This window comes from Canis lupus, chromosome 24 (assembly GCF_011100685.1).
Source record: "Canis lupus familiaris isolate Mischka breed German Shepherd chromosome 24, alternate assembly UU_Cfam_GSD_1.0, whole genome shotgun sequence".
NCBI lineage: Eukaryota > Metazoa > Chordata > Mammalia > Carnivora > Canidae > Canis > Canis lupus.
The window spans coordinates 11,522,614-11,536,066 of record NC_049245.1 but is presented as its reverse complement, the minus strand read 5'-3'; the positions used below and the strand labels follow the sequence as shown (position 1 = coordinate 11,536,066).

At 40.5% G+C, this 13,453-nt stretch overlaps 1 long non-coding RNA gene across 2 annotated transcripts in view; it reads right to left on the bottom strand.

Moving 5' to 3' along the window:
* Positions 1-871: 871 nt before the first annotated feature.
* The window catches only part of LOC119865622, a 101,858-nt gene continuing 89,276 nt past the window's right edge, over positions 872-13,453 (bottom strand). For both annotated transcript variants that reach the window (XR_005377569.1, XR_005377568.1), the window contains 2 exons: positions 1,924-2,071; positions 872-1,068 (listed from right to left, as the gene is read on the bottom strand). This is a non-coding gene — a long non-coding RNA (uncharacterized LOC119865622). The remainder of the gene's footprint in view (positions 1,069-1,923; positions 2,072-13,453) is intronic.

The following is a 13,453-nucleotide window of genomic DNA, read 5'->3' as shown; positions in this document are numbered from 1 at the left end:
TGATTTGCTTTAGTTAATAGAAGTATATTAATTAGAAGAGATAATATGCCAGATCTAAGCCAAGGCTCAAGAGGTCTTGTGTCTGCTCATGCTCTGTGCCTGTGTTGTCATCATGAGAACAGGCTCTGGTTAGTCTGCTGGAAGATAAGGAAAATCTAAAGCACAGCCAAGTCACTCCAGCCAATGGAGCAACAGCCACCCAACCTCACACATGGGAACAATCCCCAGCAAAGATTAGAGATTAATCTGCTTGCTGTTGACTCAAGACACTTGAACATAGTTACTGTTGTATGCTACTATGGTTCTATGGCTGTTTATTACAGCAGCTGTGACAAGAGATAACTAATACTCTCTCTCATTTCTCTCCAGCCATACTATCGCTTCATTGGACTATTATTCCACTTTAATGACAGCTTTGACTGCATAATGACTGTAAGTCCAACTCATGAACAGCAATTTTCACAATGTCTTTGACCTCAGTCCTTGTAAGAATTGTGTTAGGCCTTTATTTGGCCTCAGTCTCTTTAATCACACTTTAATCTAAATCAAATTTCCCTGAGTTTAAATTCTAGCTTTGCTTTTTAACAGCTGCAATCTTGGTAATTAAACTTGCAAAACTTCAAACTCCTCTTCTTTATAATGGGAATAAACTGTCGTCAGAACTAAATGAGAACATATGAAGCTTTTAGTATTTAGCATAGCGCCTATGCTTTCACTCATTGGTAAGATTAGTCACAAGAGAAGAGATCCCATCTACTCCTTGTTATTATCACACTTAGAGCTGAGGTGTGGCATGTAAATCACAAAACTGGATGGAAGGAATGAGATGGACTGTCTACAACCACAGTTTTAACTTCTATCTATTGTTTATTGCATCGTTTTTTAGGGAAGAAAAATTTTAATGAGGGCCAGTAACTTTATGAATAAAAACCAAGAGGCCAAGAGTCCTCAGCTTATATGTGGTTTGTGTTTACATATTCCCATGAGGGCTGCACTGCAGGTCACTTAATTAAATCAACAAAGTCTGGAGCAGATGATTCCCGGTGGCGTGCTGAAGCCAGTCTATACCTGTTGGTGAGAGTCATTCATTCAATTTTCAGCATTTTTAAGCCAGTTTTTATATACAATTCGTATTAAAAATTAAGCTTATCAATTTACTGTGCAACAAGTTACATTGGATACAAAAGTAATACATACTCAAACCTAATTAATTTATTATTTGTGTTCTTGGGCTTATTGACGTTGATTGTATGGTAGAAATACTACATAGTGGTGTGCTGCTGCACATCTCTTCCCCACATGAGTACAGTGACACCACACTGGCTCACTGAGGTTGGCCAGAGTGGAAAGTCTAAGTGACTACAACAGGGCCAGCATACAATGAGTGACTCCATTAGTACCTAGAAGGCACTGCTGTGTTTGTACTTGTTTAGAATGACATCCCCTGACTACTTTTGCCGTGTTATAATATTTTGTTATGATAATAGGAAGTTGCCTATAGCTTTCAGTATTCCTCCAAGGAAAAGTTTTCTTTTTCAACAATATACTGGTGAGTCAATAAACTTTAGAACAAACCATCAGAATTAACTACAGAATGTGGTCAATGTCATTCTTAGCTACCTCATGCTCTGGCAAGGGGTAGAATGAGAAAAGGAGAGCAAGGATGAGGCAACCTTAGAAACCCGGGGCAAATATTTTCTGAGGATTCTGTGACTGATCTGTTTTCCTGGCTGACTGTGGTGTGTGGAGAGAAGAGGGAATCGTGGGTACGGGTGAAGGGGATGAGACTTTCAAGCTCAGCTCCATTGCCTACCATATCTCTGACCCTGTTCTAGTCACTTAGACTCTCCTGGGCCTCAATTTTACCCAGAAAATGAGAAGATTATATGAGATTATATGTAATATCTAACTTAGTTCTCAAACCTGATGGTGTTCAGTTCACAGAAGAAAAAGGAAAAAAGAGGAAGAAACAGCTCTGGAAGACGCTCCATTTTATCTCCTCCATTCGTAATAAATCTTTGGTGGCCAGGACAATTTCAGAGAAGTGTGTCCAGTATGAGTAGAGCTCTTCCTTAAAAGGAGAGAATTTAATGCAATGAGAAACAGTTTTCATAGGGAGATTGAGACCTGTACTTCACAGCTTCTGATTTTGTTACAGGTCATGTGAAGAAAAAACTTGGACCCTTCATGTACCTGGATAATTTTAAAGGAATGTTACAGGCTGTCCTGGAGCAGGTACCAGAAATAGGCTGCTTTGTCCACTTTACAGATAGCTGGTCTCTGGAAATACACCCCAGTGGGGAGGGGTAGGAGTGGCAGACAGGAGATATGGGGCCTCAGATCTTGTTGGGTAAACAGACCCTTTGGAACTGGTCAGCTCTGGCCATCCCCAGCTCATTTGTGGAGTCCTCCACTGCCCCCAACTTCTTGCTCTGAGGCCAGCAGCCACCTCTGCCTCTGCCTCCACTTTGGTGAGTGGGAGCTAGGCTCCCACTGCCACTGAGCAAAGCAGGGGACACTCATCACCCTGAGTCAGACAAGCTGGAGGGTATGACCTATTAGACCACAGCACCCTCACCACACGCACACTGGAAGTCTGACTCAAGACCACAAAAGCAGGACAGTCAGACTTCTGCGGCTAAGATCCCTTCACCTCCTCAGTTCCCAAACTCCCTGGGTGTCAGTCCACCCATCCTATGAGCATTCCTGGTGGTGAGAAACCTCAGGGCCCTGGGAGGATTGCAGGAGAAAAAAAGCAGTTTAGGGCAAAGTGATTTATGCTTTTAAGAGCAAGCTGGCACTGGGATTCCATGCTGGGTATGGAGCCTACTTAAAAAAATATAAATAAATAAAAAATAAAAAAACAGAGACCAAGCTAGCACCATACCATCAGATGAAAATTTTTTTCAGAATTTACAAACAATTCTTTACATTTGAAGAGGGCTTTGATCTCTTATAATTTTATAATTTTGTTTTCCAACTAGATTTTGAGTACTCAAAGCCTCCTTAGTTTATGCTTTTTCCAGTGCCAGTCATAAGGGGCGCCTGGGGTGCTTATGATTTGATGAATGTTTCCCCAAGGAGGGCTGTCGTTTCAACTCTTGACCCCTCTAGAAATGGCCATTACCTGCCTGGCAATATGACAGCTTTGGTCAGTGCTGCCAGCTCACCTCCCCACCACAAATTATATCTTGTCTTCTGCAAACTCACTTGACAAAACAAAAAGCTTTAGTGGCCAATATAACCCCTTTTCTCTATTTGCTTTAGTTCTATGGTGGAACATATTCCATATACATATATATGTGATTTTTTTTACATAAAACCTATCTACTCCTGAAAAGTATTATTAGCTGATCTACTTGTTTTGATATATAGATCGATTTTGAGGGTCTCTCCTAATCTAAAACTGATTTTTTCCTAAATACTTCATTAATAGTTCTTGATCAAGCCAGATATAAAAGTAATCAATTAATCTGAGCAGTCTTAGTCCCTTACGATGGATTTGAAGAGCCACTGTATTCTACTCCTACATATACACTGAAGAGGAATGAAACATATGTTCACATAAAAACCTGCACGTAAATAATCACAACAGCATCATTCATAATAGCCAAAAGGTGCAAAACCCCCAGACATCTACCAACTGATGAAAAGATAATGAAAATGGGGTATATCTATAAATGGAATATTATTCAGATATGAAAGGCAATGAAATACTGATATGCTATATAGCACAGATGAACCTTGAAAGCATTATGTAGGCAAAGCCAGACTCAAACAGCACATATTCTATTTATATGGTGTCTAGAATAGACAAATCTAAAGAGGCAGATGGTAAATTAGTGGTTGCCTAAGGGTTGATAAGAGAGGTCAAGGGATGTGCAAATTAGTAAAGGGACACCTCACTAGAGTCCAGAGGCTGAAAGTGGGAGCCCTACCACTCAATGTCAATTAGAGGAAGAATTGTTACAGACTTAAAAGAAGAATCTCAATTAAGAATGAATCATTAATTATAGGCCCCCCAAAGGGAAAGATGTACAATGTACCTCCTATAAGAAACTGACTACCCCTACAACTCAGCCAATGAGAAACCAACATCACCCTGAACTGGTGTTTTTCCCCCATTGGATTTTAGTTCAAAACAACTCCTCTCAACTCCATTCTTTTTCACCGTAAAATAACATTTCTCTCCTTTGTTGTCCTTGCCTATGGTTTTGCCATAGCTTGCATTTCCTGAACTGCAATTTTCTATTCCCAAATAAACCCATTTTTGCTGGTAAAGTAAATGATTCTTATTTTTAAATCTGACAGAGGGGAAAAAGGCCAACATGGGAGATAAGGACTGATTATTAGTGGGTATAGGGTTTCTTTTTGGGGTGGTGGAAAGGTTCTAAAATTGATCATGATTATGATTGCACAACTCTGTGAATATACTAAAAACCACTGCATTGTGCACTTTAACTGGAAGAACTGAACGGTCTGTGAACTAGATCTCAATAAAGCTATTATTAAAAAATTAAAGTTAAGAGCCAATCTTTAAGCCTCAAATTTTTTTTATTTTTTCCTTTTTGTATTGTCAATAGTAATACTTTACTATTGTGTAATTAAAATTATGGTAACAATCATCTTAAGTAACAATATAATAATTATCAAAAATAGTGCTGACATACTGTGTTTTCATGGAATAGCCTTTTATATGGAACAATCAGGAAATACGATTTAGTTGAATGGATTGGCAACAGCTACTATTTTATCGCCTTCTAAAAATTATTGGCCTGTGTGAAAATCAAAGTTCTTTTAATGCCTCCAGGGAACTGTGTGACCTACATTGTGTTTCTTCTAGGTATCATCTCCTATCACTCTTCCTCCTTGCTCCTCCTTGTTCAGTGGCCTCTGACTTCCTATGTCCGTGCACAGTTGGCATGCTCCTTCCTGTCTCAGACTTCTGCCCTGGCTATTGCATGAGCATGCCCTGGAATGCTCTTCCCACATATATGAACATGGCTTCACACTCAGTCATTCAACTTTTGCCCAGAAGTCAGCTTCTCAATGAGGCCTTCTATGACTACTCTAGTGTGTCCTTCAAACATACTAAATAATTTCCTTATTTATTATGTTTATATTTTCTTCTGTTTCCCCCTTCAAAATATAAGCTCCATTAGGTTAGAGATATTTGGCTACGTGTTTTCCAATTGATCCCTCGCATGTACCACAATGCCTGGCATACAATGTTAAGTTTATGTCTGCTGAATGGATGAATGGACACAGATGCTAGTAGTTCACTTTGGGGTGCACATTGTTCTTTGCCACTTTTTCAATCAGTCCATCTCCAGTTTTAGACATTCACTTGGGACTGAATACCAAAGGAAAACAACAACAATAACTGTAAAACAGGGAATATGTATCTTTGGAGAGTAAGGGGTCAATCCTTTAAAAAGATAAGAATCCAAATATAGAAATAAACAATATAAAACACATCTGGACTACATATTAATTATTATTCTGGTGAAAATATTGATAGATCACTCTGAGATCTTTTTAAAGTTAATATCATATATTCAGCCAGCCAAACAGTTACTAATTGAGCATCTTCTGTGTGCCAGGCACATGATGACAGTGAAGTAATGGTGGAGTTTACATAGTAGTGGGAAGACCAACAAAAAACCACCAAAGTAGTACATGTGATGTCAAGTGGTGCTGACTGCTATAAAGAAAAACCAGGGGATCCCGGGTTGCTCAAAGGTTTAGCACCGGCCTTTGGCCCAGGGCATGATCCTGGAGTCCCGGAATCGAGTCCTACAATGGGCTCCTTGCATGAAGCCCGCTTCTCCCTCTGCCTGTGTCTCGGCCTCTCTCTCTTTCTCTCTCTGTGTCTCTCATGAATAAATAAATAAAATCTTAAAAAAAAAAAAGAAAATTCAGTAAGGTAGGCAATAAAAATTAAAGGGGTGTTGGACTGGCTGGCAAAGGCCTGTGACATTTGCACAGACTTGAATAAATTGAGGCAGAGACTCAGGCACATCTGCAGAAGAGTGCTCCAGGCCCAGGGAAAAGTGCTCCAGGCCCAGGGAAGAGCTAGTGCTAAATCCTGCAAGTGGAATATGTTGCCATTTTCTAAGAGCCAGGAGTGAAAAAGAGTGAGAGGAAGTGATGTTGGAGTGGTCTCTAGGAATCAAGTCACCATGAAACCTTGCAGACCATGGTCAAAATTTGACAGCTATATTCTTAGGGCCAAGGGAGCTTATGCCAGGTTGAACGGACATGATCACTTCTACATCGAGTGACATGATCTGACCTACATCTCAGGAGGACTGTTTTGACTTTGGCAATGAGAATATAAGCAAAGCAATAGGATGCATTGTATACGAAAACCAGAGGGAAATCTGGGGCTATACTCTATCAGGAAAGCAGAATTAGGCCTTATGGCTAAAAGAAGTAAGTGGGGTCGTCTTCTCCTTGGAAAGATCAGAACCCCACAGAATGCTGACTTCCTTCTGGGACTGCTCTGTATGATGGACAGGCTGGCATGTGTGTAAAGGCAAAACAGGACAGTGAGGAGGATGTATCTCCTGTGATGAGGAAACAGCCAGCTGTGTTGTGGTGAGTTCTGTCTCCTCAAAGGCAGGACCCAAACATACCATGGGATGTACTCCCAGTCAGAGTAGAATGTCAAGATGTTCTACCAGTTCCCCCAAGTTACATAAAACAGAGGGTCTTAACTGAGTTTGCTCCTCTCTTAGAATGGGTTCCCCAAAGGCAATCCCCGAGATAATAATTCAATGGCAAATAGATTCGTCTACGAATCTGCTGTGAGACTTAGTCCTACTGGAGACCACTGGGAAATGGTGTGAATCTATGGCTCTCTTGTATCTCACCTGAGTGGCAGCAAGGGCATGGCGGAGGTATGTATGTACCAAGTCCTGTGTGTCATTCACTGAGCGCTGCTCCTAGGAAGTATTCATTCCCCTTCACTTCCAGCCTAAACTGCTGTTAATGTTATGTCTGAGCTGCTGGCTGTGGGGGCCAGAGGAGGCCCTTAGGCAAAGAGGAAGTTGGGATTCTATGCCCTGAAGGAGTAAGGGTAAGAGGTGTGGATGGGATATGCACAATATACTCTAAGCACTCCTCAGGACTAAGCCATTCTTGGAAGCTACACATAGTGGCACCCCTTGGGGATTTTGCAACCAGACTCATGTTCATCCTGGCCTCCCCAAGTCCAGTTTCTATGCCTGGTAGTGCTGGGAGGGAGTACATCCTCTTGTGTCTAAATCTATGGGTCATCTTTTGCGGAATTCATAGTTTCTGCAGGGCTGATGGTATTAGCAGTGATGAAAACTTACAGTGAACTGATCATGGGTCAGTGGTAATACCCTAAGTGGCTCTTTGGGGAACTCAATCATGGAAAAGCAACAGTTTATAGATTATTTTCTATTTGCGAGTATTTCCTTAGGGAAGAAGCTTATGAGGCCAGCGGCATCTTTCCTGGATACTAGCAACCAACATTTTTGTTTCTGTCCTCATTAAATAGTGTGTCCAGGGTACATGTGTTCTACAGGATTTAACAAACAGCACTCACTCATTGGCAGGCAATGCAAATACAGTATGATTAGCTTAAAGCATTTTCCTTCAGAGCTGAAATTTTTATCTGATGCCAGCATTAATCTGGGTGAAAATGATGTATGACTGAGTTTTAATTAGACTCTGAAATGTGTGTGTGTGTGTGTACGCATGTGCACACACTTGCATGGAAATGATGACCTGGTTTTAACTCTAGCGGTTAAAGCAAGGTTGCTGTAAAGCAGAAATGACATCATCAGGACCTCAGGAAATCCTCATTCAAACTTCCAAATATACAAATAGATTCTTTTTATTCTGCTATGAATCAAAATGATGCCATGTCCTGTAATGAAGGATGTTGTTGACCAGGTTGAATGGGAGCCAGCCATGCTTTGCCTTTGTTTATATGTCATTTCAAAGTTCAGCATCTTAAGGCTAGTGATCACCTTATTTGGCAAACATTCAGCAGTTCTGTTTCCAGAATTATTCTGGGGTGACAGGATTTTCATTTAATCTTTACCCCAGTGTAGAAGACATGTTAACTGCTTGAGGCCAGATGCACAAATATTTGTGTACTTTACTCAGGTTACTGTGCAGCCAAAATTAAAACAGAGAGTAATAGCTGAAAATAATTCCTACCTTAGTGACTTGAGGTAAACTGTCATTGAGCCAAAGAATTTTTTTAGTTGTCAAATGCAAATAGATGTGGGAGTGGGTCAATAGATAACATGGGTTTATTATTTCTTTCATGCAGGAAACCATATGCAACTACTAGATTCTCTAAATATTAACTTCTCAAACTGACCAGGTAACTCACTCCTGGGGATGCCAGGATGGAATGGTCTATTGAACAGGCACACAGGGATGGAAGGGAGTTAGTTTAGCTGTAGTGCAGTTAGGGCAGTGATACTAACACTTCTGAAATCAGCTACTCTAGAAGGGAGAAGAAATGGGTAGGAAATATCAGAAAGGGAGACAGAACATGGAAGACTCCTGACTCTGGGAAACGAACTGGGGGTGGTGGAAGGGGAGGAGGGCGCGGGGTGGGGGATGACTGGGTGGCGGGCACTGAGGGGGGCACTTGAAGGGATGAGCACTGGGTGTTATTCTGTATGTTGGCAAATTGAACACCAATAAAAAATAAATTTATTATTAAAAAAAAGAATTAAAAAAAAAAAAAAAAGAAAGAAACACAAAGGTGTAAGTCCCCTATCCAGCAACATAGAGCCCATGTGGTATCTCCCCTTTGAGATTTCAGAAGGGGGCATGCAGCCCAGCTTCCCCAGCTGCAGGAAAGGAGAAATCACCATAAATGCTGAGATAATGCCTAAACTTGTAGTGTCTTCTGTACCGCCTTCTGGTCCACCCCCATCACATTCTATCTTTGTTTCAGGCCATGACTCATGACCCGCCCCCACCCCTCAGTCAGCTGTGACTCACAGCTGAAGCCAGATAAACTCAAACTCAACCCTGAATGATGGCAGGAGTGGGAGAGAGCTACAGTGTTTTTTCCTTTTTTTTTTTTTTTTTTTTTTTGGCCTAGTGAGAAAAGTTAGGTCAAATGCAGGTGGTGGGAATCATCTTTGAGATTATTTATTTATTTATTTATTTATTTATTTATTTATTTATTTATTTATTTATTTATTTGGTTCTGTCTTTTTCTGTTTAATTTGGGGGAATTCCTGCCTGCACTGAATGAGGGATTCCATTGGGTGTTCCCTTTTAAGGTAACTCAGTAATACTATGGCTTACACTTCTACCATTGGGAATAATCTATCTTTGAGTGTGAAAACAGTCCCACATTTTTTTACTGCTCTCTGTATCCCTGCTCTTTGCAATGTGACTTTTCTGATACTCCCATAAAGGGTGGGGTGTCTTTCCTCACTTTCAAATGTAGGTTTGGACACGTGGCTTGCTTTAGCCAACAGCATGTTGCAAAAGTGATCCTGTGCCAGTGTAGGGTCTGGGCCTCAAGAGACCATACACTCTCTGGCTCTCTTTTTACTCCTTTGCTTTCTGTGATGGGAAACACAGGCTAGCTTGCTAGTGAGTGACAACCATGTGCAGCAGAGCTGAGTCAACCAAGTGGAGGCCGTCCTAGAGCTATCAGACCCCAACCCACCTGCCAGCTGACCACAGACAAATGAATACATCCAGCAGAAAGCAGCCAACTTTCGTCCAAATTAACAGAACTTCTCGACTGATCTGTAGCTCCATGAAAACAAAAACAAAAAATTATTGTTTTGGGTCACTAATATTTGCAGTTTTTTGTTGTTGGCAGTGCATAACTGACATACTACCTTTGTGCATTTTAACTCAACTATATGGACTGACCTTTTTACAGTAAGAGAACTCATGCCATATGTGTTTTAGGAGACTATATTTCTGAATACTGAGTCCTCTTAAAACACTGCAGCTTAAAGGCCCTTCCAAAATTGGAGAAATTTAAGGTCTTAAAGTATGTTACAAGAATTCATTAAGAGGAAATTTTACCACTATCCTGCAGTACACAGGTAATCAAATCTAGATGCAATCAGTGCCACTGCATTAGTTTGCTAGAGTAGCAAAGTACAAAGTATCATAGACTGGGTAGCTTCAACAGCATAAATTCATTTTCTCATAATTCTGAAGGCTAGAAATACAAGATCAAGATGTCAACAGGCTGGGTTTCCTCTGAGTCCTCTTTTCTTGGTCGGAAGATATAGGTCTTCTCCCTGTGTCTTCACATGGTGCTTCTTCTGTTTGTGTTGGTGTCCTAATCTCTTCTTCTTATAAGGACACCAGTCATACTCTGTTGACCTCATTTGAACTTAATGACCTCCTTAAAGATGGGATCTCCAAATACAGTCACATTCTGAGATACTGGGGGTTAGGACTTCAACATATGTATTTGGAAGAACACAATTCAGCCCATAACACCCATTCATGTGCCTGTTATATTCCTAAAACACAGCTATGATTATTTGAGCTCTACTTATTCAAAATCTTTCTGTGTTTCTGAAATGTATGTAAGAATAAAGTTCCATTGCAGTCCACCCTCACCCCTACAGTTTCACTATTATGCAAATCTAATATTCAGAACTACCCCAAGCTTAATTCTCTTTTAACTATCTTTCTTTCCAGTTATTCATTGCACCCTAACCCACACATATTTGGGACCCTAGTCTACTCCCAATCCCCTAAATACACACAGTTCTCCTATTTCTGTGCCTGGCATGCAGCTCTTCGCTAAGTCTAGAATGGCTTTCCCCCCATAGTCCTGCTTGTTAAAATCCTTTCAAATTCTATAACCTCCAAAAATTCTTCCAGTTTAGTACTCTAATCAGATTGAATCTCTTGCAAGCATTCCAGCCACACACTGTGCCTCTATTACTCCACTTTTTATAGTCTATGTTGTGACTATGTCAGTTGCCCACATTAGCTGAAGTGACAGTTTATTCACTTTTGTATTTCTTACAATGGCCACTATGGTACTGTCTGTAATGTAGTTGCCTATGGTAGAGACTGCCATGGCCACTATTTTCTATACTACCTTCTTCTTCTTGGGCATGCAGCCTCCCTTATAGATAAGGGGTGGGTGGTGGCACATGACTGAATTTTGGCCTGTAAGATATGTGTAAAACAAATGTATGAATGATCTCCTATGTGTGGAAATGCAAGTCAGCTTCCTGTCTACTCCAGTAGATGTATCTACTGCCTTTCTCCTTTTCTGGTATGTATTACAGGACTCATTTCCCAAGTTCCCTTGTCTTCTGTGTTCTAGATGCTTCCAGCCAATGGGAGAAGCCAGATGAAAGATGAAGTGTGGGAGGGAAGGGGAAGCCAGGATCAGTATTTCTTTCCCCATAATCCCCCTATTTTACCCCAATTCTTTCAGCAGTCATGTCTCCTCCATGGCTCCTGGTCCATCAAATAAGATCCTACTATGAATTTCGCTCCTGTTGGGTATTCAAAGATTTGAGGTTCTTAGTCTCTGGCAAAAGTACCATGTCCCCATTGTCCCACTAGCCTTAGGGTAAAAGCAACTTCCTGATGTTGCTCTGTTTGGTCACTTCCCTGTCTCCTGATTGACATCTGTAGAATAGAAACCATAACACCTGCCACACAGTGCTATTATGAAAGCAAATAAGCTAAGATATGCAGCATTAATAACTGACCCAGCACATGATAGAAATCAAACCTTGAGTCTCTCTAGCATTTCATAGTCATATATCCTTCTTGGAGTCCCCTCCTCCTTCAGCTTCTGAAACTCTACCTCATCTTGTCTTCCTTCCTACCCCTCTGGCCACTTGTAGCTTGTATGCTTTGCTGACTGTGTGTCCTCCCTTCAGTCCTTGCCCTGCAGAGACATGACCTCATATGACCTACTTTATTACATCTCTTTTCTCCACTCCATTTTGATAGCACTTCCTCACTTTCATAGCTTCAAGGCTGGTCTTTCTTCAGGAAGGGCATTCCATGTGCTTTTCCTTGCATCCCATGCATCTGTCATCTCCCTATCAAGTTTCCATCCCATTTCCCCAGTTGGCTCCTGGGCCCTTTCGGTTGGCAGGCCTGGTACTGTTCAAAGAAGGAGTTTCAGGCAGGAAATGAGAGGACTAGTCTCCAACCCACCACTAATGCATTTCATAACTTTTAGCCTTTTTGGGACTTAGATGCTCCTTTGAGAAGGCTTTGGACACAGACAGTTCCTAACTAATACCTCTTTGTAATTACCTTGCTTTTGGTTTTGCATCAAAATTTAATTCATCTCTGCTTCTCAATCATTGGTGACTTTTACTCCCAACTTCCCTCTGTCTGTCAGTATTATGTCATTAAGGCTCAAAACCCTAGGAGTCATATATGAATTAATTACTCTCCCTTCTTCTTCCTCTTGCTCCACTGAGGCTGTCAAAGAATTGAGAACTTGGTGATTAAGCCAAATTACTTGGTTTTAAATATTGACTTCTACACTTATTATAATGCTACATGGATATATCTATTTGTAGAGAGCTCTTTTTCACCTGCATAAAAGAGGTGAAGTGAAGAAAACAGTGCAATACTTGACATACAGGACACAATCAATAAATAAGTATCATTATTCATCCATCAAGCATTTAACAGTACATTACTTTCCTTTGAAATTTATTTTTACTTATTTTTAAAGTTTTACTAATTTTATCTCCTGAGGGTTTAGATTCTTTTTGAGGGAGGCCTAATTTCTTTTAAGTCACAAAACAGCTAGCATAATAACTCTACACAAAACATAGAGGGGAACTTAACACTCCTATGAATAAAGTATACAGGTAGAGTAACGCATGCGTCCAGTTGTCCAAAGATAGTCCCAGTTTTTACCTATCATTATAGCTTAATTATAAATACCACCCCATTTCTCTGAGTTTGGATAATAAATTATATGGTCCCTGTATATATAAGTGATCTGTTTGAGTCTCGGGCATATTACCATCAAAGGGCTCTTAGAATAAAGCCCCATTTGTAAGCAACATTAAGAAAAGAGTATTTAAAAATAAATGATTCTTAGTCATTGTTATCTTTCAAACTCAGTGGAATTTATGTTATGACTCACTTTATGTTTGATTCTGGACCCTTACCACATTCTATCCTATATGTTTCAATAATAAATTCCATCTGATTGGTGGTTTATTTTTTTTTAATTTTTATTTATGATAGTCACAGAGAGAGAGAGAGAGAGAGAGAGAGAGAGAGAGAGAGGCAGAGACATAGGCAGAGGGAGAAGCAGGCTCCATGCACTGGGAGCCCGACATGGGATTCGATCCCGGGTCCCCAGGATCGCGCCCTGGGTCAAAGGCAGGCGCCAAACCGCTGCGCCACCCAGGGATCCCAGATTGGTGGTTTAAAATTCATTTTCTTTTTTTTTTTTTTTTTTTTTAATTTT